This window comes from Fulmarus glacialis, unplaced genomic scaffold, assembly GCF_000690835.1.
Source record: "Fulmarus glacialis isolate BGI_N327 unplaced genomic scaffold, ASM69083v1 C14261647, whole genome shotgun sequence".
NCBI lineage: Eukaryota > Metazoa > Chordata > Aves > Procellariiformes > Procellariidae > Fulmarus > Fulmarus glacialis.
Genome location: NW_009242928.1, coordinates 1 through 8,367, shown reverse-complemented (window position 1 = coordinate 8,367; position 8,367 = coordinate 1). Strand labels below are relative to the sequence as shown.

At 42.2% G+C, this 8,367-nt stretch overlaps 1 pseudogene; it reads right to left on the bottom strand.

Annotated features, from left to right (window-relative positions):
* Positions 1 to 6,132: 6,132 nt before the first annotated feature.
* Positions 6,133 to 7,653, bottom strand: LOC104069587 (annotated as a pseudogene).
* Positions 7,654 to 8,367: the final 714 nt, after the last annotated feature.

Genomic DNA, 8,367 nt, shown 5'->3' with positions numbered 1-8,367 from the left:
TTCTAAGGTTCTAGTGTAGCTTTTTTTAACTGGGTGCATCCTTTCTAAAACACTGCTTGGCACAACCTTGGAAAGAGAGCTCTAGAGGAGTCTCCAATGGTTCCTTAAGCAAGGAAGAGTTCTGCTTTGCAGTCAGGGCATCTACACCCAGTGCAATGGAGAGAGCTCTCAGCTGGATTCCAGGCAATGGTCATTCCGACTGTTTTCAAGACTCATACTGGGTGTTATCACTGCCATTCCTTCAAGTCCAGCAGAGTTTGGTCTTAGTGCAGTAACACCAGCAACTACTCATGTACTGAGAAGAACTGCTGGGGGAAGGCAGGTTTTCGAGAGTTCAGTTCCTGTCTGCGTATCGGCTGTCCACATGTGTACCTAGAGCTCCCCCTGGCTGTAGGTCTGCTTTTAGTATTCAGGTTGCGGTATTATGCTCTCTTTCCAGGTTAGATCAGTCTTTGGCGAAAGCTGGGAATGGAGTGGAATGGAATGGGTTAGAGTGATAGGCATAAATTCAGTCCATTCCTCACCAAAGCATTTCAGGTGGCGATACTGTTCCAAACAAGACTTCTCACCCATCCTGTAATGTGCATTAGCCATTCTAAGTCCCTAGCGCTGAGGGACTAGAAAGATGGCTTACTTTTCTGTCTCTTAATTTAGGAGACATGACACAGCAAAAAAAGTCCCACGAAGACTAAAACAAGCCTGACTCATTGAGAGGTCCAAATGAAAGCTGCCACTCTTTTGTTACTACTTCTATCTTCCTTCCACTTAACTTGGGAGTTTCTTTTTGCATCCTGAATCCACTTGTGCGTTGCATCAAGTGACAAGTAGTGACAACTAAAACAGGGTGACTTTAGTTAATACCAGTTAATACCCTCTTCCAAAAGGATTCATATACATAATAGCATTTCTAGTTCTAGGGAAATACATGTCAGACTTTAGGAGGACAATGTTGGAATTCCTTGCCTTTCAAGTCCCATTTAACTCAGCTTAAACACATTCATACCAATACGCCCAGTGGAAAGAACCAAATACAAATGCCTAGAAGAGGCGTGATTGGTCTGTGAGGAAAGATAAACCATAAAAACCCCATCAAAAGTTGTAATAGCTCTTAAAGTTCTGCCTAGCTCAGGCTGTTGCTGAGCTGAACATATTTACAATCCACGTCATTACTGCATCTGCTGTCCCAGACACAGGAGGGTGGGAATTTACCAGTTGTAAGTTTGGGGAAGCAACAAGGGGAAGGAGAGCTCAGACTCTGGAAATGGGATGTGAGCAGAGGAGTAGTGGGTTTCAGAGTATACATTAGGAACAGGAGAAGTTTTCTTCCTAGGTATTAGGGTGTGCTTGTGTATGTAGGTTTGTTTGGGAACGTGTTCAGAGGTCGTGCACACAGATGAGTATTGCATCTGTACCCCAGAGCTGCCTCTATATGTTAGTCCATCTGTGAATATGGCAGGTAACACAGCTCCTCCCTTCCATCTTTCCCTGTGAAAGTTTCCCAGTAAACACCCTTTCCTGTGCTGTATCTCCCTCTCTTACTGGGCTATGGGTTTTGTACTCACTCTTGCAGTGACCCAGCTTCAGCAGGGGCAAGGATGACTGTCACTGCTCACCACGGTTGGAGTCCCTGTCTTAGATCGCAGAGGTTTCTCCTGAGAGATGGCTTGGGTCTTTCAGGTTTCTGTAACCAACTGACTTACAGAAAAATCGGTGAGTACTTTTGAAAAGAAAGTAGCCATAGCTACACTCAGAAGCCAAAATCCCTCCTGGCAGCCTATCTCAGCTGTGCCACGTGTGGGATTGGGCTTTCCAAATGATTGAGGGAAAGGAATGCGTCTGTCATGGATTCTGCTCAGCCTTTGTAGGGAGTGAGGCAGAGAGTCCTTCAAAGTGGGACACAATCCTCGACACAATCAAAATTCTAGGAGCATGGAAACCTAGCAGTCAAGCCAGAAGCCCCAGAAAAGCTCTAGTGCCTCAAGGGTAGGATTCTAACTCACTAGCCTCAATATTTAGCCCAGCTTTGACATGTAGAAATTAGAAATGTTTAGAACCAAGCTAAAATTGCTCATTTTGCAAAAAAGTGCATTTGTCAAAGACAAGAAGACATTTAGGTTGTGGAAGGACACAGTGGACTGAGTGGCAGCAATGGTTTGAAAAGGGAGAGAGCATGGAGCCTGCAGACAAACATTGGGATTGAAAGAAGCAACAGAGGCAAGAATGCAAGTCCAAACAGGAGGAGTTCAGTGCTGATGCTGAATTCTGTGCATGTGCAATTATCTTCCTGAACCAGTGATTTCCAGAAGGACGTAAAGAGGTTTTGAGTGAGAAGTGTATAACAGCAAAACTGTGTTATGTCATGGGGTTGATGAGTAGAGAAAAATTCTTGGAAGGTGATGGTAGGTACTTGACTGGAGAAGAGCACTTACAGAAAACGGAGGACTGGGGGATACCACCACTGTGAAGGCTAACAGATATGGGCATTGCTTTTCCTCACAGTTGTGCCATCTGTAAAAAGGTGCCCTAAATGTTCCTCCCAAGAAGCAGATGTGCTCAAATAAAAGACTGCCACCTTCCCCTTCTCACTTCTATAATGGTCTTTCTCATGTCTTCTAATCCCCCAATGCCAAATGCATCCCTGTATTTTAACCCTTTTCTAGGATAGCAAACCCACCTCTTATCTTTTTCTTTATTCCAAGTTACCCTGTTATTTCACCACCCATGAAAGGATACCACAAGACAAACTGTTTTCAAAGAACTGCTAGTTTTATTTTCCAACCAAAAGCACACATTTGTCTCAAGGTCATATGACACAGGAATATTCATGATTATGGGGGAACCCAAGGTGTCTTTCATTGTTGTTAGTTACCAGTGCCAGTAAGTACAGCTATTTTGACACCTAGACCACACATGCTGCACTAGTCAACAGGAGAGTTTGAGGTGAAGATTCCCAGCTCTTTCCCCAGTTCAATGGGACCCACACAGTCTGCAAGTTAAGAACCCTTTCCTATTCTGTAGCAGTACTGAAGTTTGTTGGATACATGACTTATACAAGGCACCACAGTGAACAAAAATACAGTCAATCTACATTTCCTAAAAGGCATATAATTATTTTATTTCAACATTAGTATTAACCTAGTTGGAATTACAAGCCCATCCCCAGCTCCTCTCCAAGTCATGGTACCTAATTCCCGGTAGAATAGGAGAGAAAAGAATCAGCAGTTTTTAACATTTTCAATCTTCATACCCTTAATCATGGTATAATGCATTATAACAAACATAAACGTGCCAGAAAAAGCTTGCTTCTTTAGTTGCCTTTGACATACTCCTTAGAAATAATTTACAGTCTCCCAGCATCCCTACGTCATAGCACTGAAAGCTGTTTCCCTGCTGTGTTTGATATTGTCCAACACTACAACTTGATTGTGAGCCAGCTCTGCCAGTGAAACTGAAACAGAAGATTGTTCTTATAGTTTCTTCTGGTCAGTAGTTTCTTCCTAGTAAAAGTCTTAAAGCTTACCCCCCCCTCTTATGCGTAGTCAGGTTTCTTTGCTTAGGTATTCTTTGGTGCCATTCTTACAATAAATGTGATGAAAAAGAGACTTCTGACTCCTAGTTTTTCAGCCTGCTGGGTAAGAGAAGGGCAGCCTCTCTTCATTTTTCTCCAGAGACTGTTGCAAGGATACACCTTCCATTGGAATCTCATTTTCTTTTTTTTTTCTCTTTTAAAATTAGATTCATCTAAAGTTAAGGGTATTTTTGCATTTTTTTCCTTTATGTTCTAGGCTGGTAGCTTGACCCATAATGATAAAAGAAGTCTAGATGGCTAAGATGGGTGTTCTTTTGTACTGAAACAATTTTATTTGACTTCCAACGACAGCTTGCTTTAGCACAACAACCTAAGAGTGTCTATATTGATATTGTTTGGCAGTAACTCCACTTCCTCATGCTAGGCCCTGGCATGACCTTAAAAGAGGTATTCCCTGATCAAAGAATGGTTACAAATGAAAACAAACACAAAGCAATACTTTGTCCTTGGGCTCTGCTCATTTGCTTTTATGACAGAAAGAAGCCAGTCATACCATGTCAGCAATTTAAAGAATAATGTAATTGAATTGTTTTATGGCAGGAAAATGCTGCCAGCGGTCAATCCTTTAATCTCTTGACAGACTTTTCTGTCAGGTTTTACTGCTCTGGCAGTACTAACAGTGTGCAGCTGATAAGCTTTTTTATAACGAGTGCATGAAAATGTTAGCATTGAGTCATTTACCTAATATTGTGGTATTCTCAATCCCTGTGAAGACATTTTTTATTTTGTCTTTTGGGAATGCACTGCTTTTCCCTTAACAAAATATTTGTTCTTAAGAGCCAGATAGCCTCTGGGGCACCTGGAGAACCTTAGTTTGAGTGTTGTTTCATTCAGTGACCTGTAACATTGAAATAAGCAAGTCACATGATGTGTTGACCTGATGTTATTTTTTTAAAACGGTACAGCAGAGAAATGGCTTCTGCATACATGGAACCTATTTCTAGAGTCTGCTAATTGTAAGAGACACAGCTGTTACAAAATTTCTTTCCATGCTTAGTGCTGTGTGTGAACCAACCATGAATAAGGAGAGAAAGATAGGGTTGCTGTCCTACCTTTCGTGCAGGTAATTATAAGCTTGAGTATGAGAGAGGGTATTCTGGCAATGCCATGGACCAAAACACCGAGTACTAACTGTGTTATAATCGAAGTCTAAATCTATGCTTATTTTTAAAGAGAGAACATGCATATGTAACAACACAACTGACTCTGGGGGTATCATTTGACACAAAGCAGAAAGTTAAAGCAAATGATTATGGAAAGTAACCCAGACGTGGAAAACATGGTTTAGTGGACCTCAAATCAAAGAATAACATGATAGGAGAAAAAAAAAACCCCAAACATCTGTAGTATGTACAAACAGTAGTGGAATTTTTCCAGCGTATGGGGGTAACAACTTAGAAAGCATCGCTCCCTTTACTTCGCCCAGGTATACTGCTGTAGAACTTCATTAGCATTGCATCAGAGAAGACCAGCCAGGCAGTTCCGACTGACCCATCACTCCCCTTCTAGGCAGATCGCAGGTTTACCTTCCCGCCCTACCCTCTTTTTTCCTGTTTCTCCTTCCACCCAGGCAGGCAGTTGTAGGAATAACGTGCTGTGCTGCATCACAGTTCTGCGGTTTTATGTTTGATGGTCCTTATGTGTCCCTGAATTGGAGTTGCATCTGCCTACCAGAGGCAACTTATTTTTACACGATGGTACAACTACCTGGGTAACTGTGTGACTGCCAGTTAAAGCCATTCATTTTTCTTAATCCTGTTTGTCTGCTCACTGCTTACAAAATTGGGCATCAAAGTCGTATTTCTTCCAGCATCATTAAGGATATCACAGCCGTTGGTAACTAATTACCTCAGATTGAAGCCAATAACACAGGTGACTCCAGCAGTAATTCTTGGAAATGATGGTTTTGAGGGGAACCTGTGATGGATCATGGTTTCTTCTCCTGTGGCAGGTTCTGTCATTAAGCCTATGTAATCAAGGTTGAGAGACATGCTATATTCTGCAATATTTTCTACATTTTATTTGTATGCAAATAGTGGGAGTTGTTTAGGAGCACACCTACAATGATGGAAGGGGCAGGGCCTTGCGAGCCAGCATTTAAACCATTATGTGTCCAAGATGCTAGATTGATTGCATTTTCATGGAGATGGCTTAGCCCTCTTAACACAAACCAGCCATTAAACCACTGGGAGAGTCAGCTGACACTGGGCCGACCTTCCAGCACAACGGTCTCATCATGTATATGTTGGGTCACACGTGATCGTGGCACAAGGGGAAAGTCAATCCCAAACTGCCCTATTGCACATCACCTGCATTTTAAAGTGAAGGTGCAGGTAATAATCCAACCTCTTCCATCCTGGTCCTGGACTGCATCCCCAGTGGCTATTCTAGGTGGCATCTGACAACAGCAGAGCTCTTCAGGGGAGAATGACTTGTAGGCCCATTGCTGTACACAGCCAACAGTGTGTCTGATAGTTTAATTATTGCAAACTGCCTCTCCCCACCTGTCACTTCTGTAGTGAATTGTCAAGGAAGACACAGGATTAAACCGAGCAATCTGCTGGAAGCTTTTGGTCTTTTGCAAACTGCACAGCATTATGTATATTGTAGAACAGCATTTCCTGCATACTTCCAAAATCTTTCCCAAAGTAACCTCCTCTTTTCAAAGAGTCTATCACTGAGGGATTGCAGCAAGCGAGGAGAACAGAAATGTTTAAGTCCTTGTAGTCCTTCAGCATTTCCTTTAGAGTATTAACTCCGGTGGTGTCCAAAAATGAGATGGAAGAGCAATCTACAACAAGCGCTTGGAAATCAATTTGCTTAGGAACTAGTTGCAGATTGGTTTCTCTGATGCCCAGTCCGTTAGCCGTTGTGTGATCTCTCTTTTTCAGATGCTGCTTTTCCTTCTTCTCATATTTCTTCCTTCTAGCAGCTTCTAGGTTGGGATCTAAGTTAGTCATTCTGTACAGAGACTTTAGGAAGTAGTTTCTGTTTGCATAGTAAAGTGGGGCCTCAAAACGGAATATTTTGACCTTTGGAACAGGAGAGAGATTTTCATATTCTAAGTCATCCTCATAAAAGCTGGTGTCTTGGATCTGACCAAGCAGGGCTGTCCGCGGCCGCTGTGTCCGAACTACAATGCATAACATGGAGAAAACAATGCCAACCAACAGCCCTATTTCTGTGCTGATCAAGGCAGAGGCAGACATGGTAATGACCCAAACAAGTGTGTCCACCTTATTCACATGGTACCGTGCTGGCACATCACGGAACTTCCTCAGGGCTCCTCGGAGGCTGACAATGATGATACAAGCCAGGACACACTTCTGCAAGGAGTAGAAGAGAGGTGCCAAGAAGAGCAGCACCAGCAAAACCACCATTGCACTAATTACTCCAGAGACTTGAGTCTGGCATCCTGTAGATGTTTTCACGAGTGTTTTTGCCAGAGCTGCACTGGTTGCAAAAGAGTGGAAGAAAGAAGGAATGATGTTGCAGAACCCCACAGCAAACATTTCCTGGTTGGCTCGGATGGTGTAAGCATATTTCTTTGCACACATTTCAGAAAGGGATACAGTGAAGACAAAGCTTACTATGGCAAGAGGCAAAGCATCTGCAGCAACTCGGAGCATTAAGTTGAAATGTGGTACCTTGGGGGGAATAAATCCTGTTGGAATAGCTCCAGAAACACTGGATGCATACACTTCATTTAACTTCCCGTAGTGTGACACCAGTGTTGCCACAACAATAACTAGCAGCTCTGTGGGAAGAGGAAATTTCAGCTTATGCTTATACCGATCTCCCAATTCCTTAGTAGCGACCAGCACCACGATACAAATGGCACTTGTGATGACATCACAAAGGTTAGCCTGAGAAATGTTCCGGAAAATGTTAATCCAGGTAATAACAAGCATCCCATGCCCTTGGCTACGTGGGATTTTTATTCCAATCAGATACTTCACTTGAGCTGTTAAAATGGTTAAGGAAGCACCAGTTGCAAAACCATCTAGTACAGACTCAGATAAGTACATAGATACGAAACCCAGACGAAAGATTCCCATTAGAACCTGAGGAGACACAGGAAAAAAAAAAGAAAAAAAAAGATGAGCCTTAAATGGTGCTGCAAATAATTAAGTACAGATGGGAGAGAACTAGCTGGAGGTAGATAGTATTTGGCTATTTGAATCTTAAAATAGGAATTATCCTTTGATGTTTCCAGTCTGCTTTTAAAACATGATTCCTTTTAATGTTGTGGGGTACTACAAACCCAAGAGGTGAATGAGGAGTTTGAGACAGGGTCAATCAAACACTGGTCTGAAGTGACTCCACTGAAGTGGCTTGTCTGAACTTTATTTCCCATGCAAAAGAGCAGTGGATTCAAAAATACTTCTGTTATACCAAAACCGATTTTCTTTTTTCCTGTCTTAAAGTGAATAAAGGTAAAACTTATGGCCATTGTTTTGTAAACTGAACTTGAATGACAACAGCTAAGATCCCTACTTTAGAGGCACTGTTATACTAAACAGCCCTGTGAACAGAAGCGAAAGTGGAGCACAGACAGCCTTTGTGGCATGCCTAAGGACAGAAGTGGCAGAAGAGCTCACAAACTTTCCCAGATCCCAGGATACTGTCCTTAACTTGTTGCTTCTCCTTCCTTTGATGGCTTTGGAAAATATAGCTTCACAAGGGCATTTTGCTGTTCATAAACATGACCTGAAATTTCTTAGTAAACAGGAAAATAGCTAGCTCTTTCTTCATTCATATATATATATATATATATA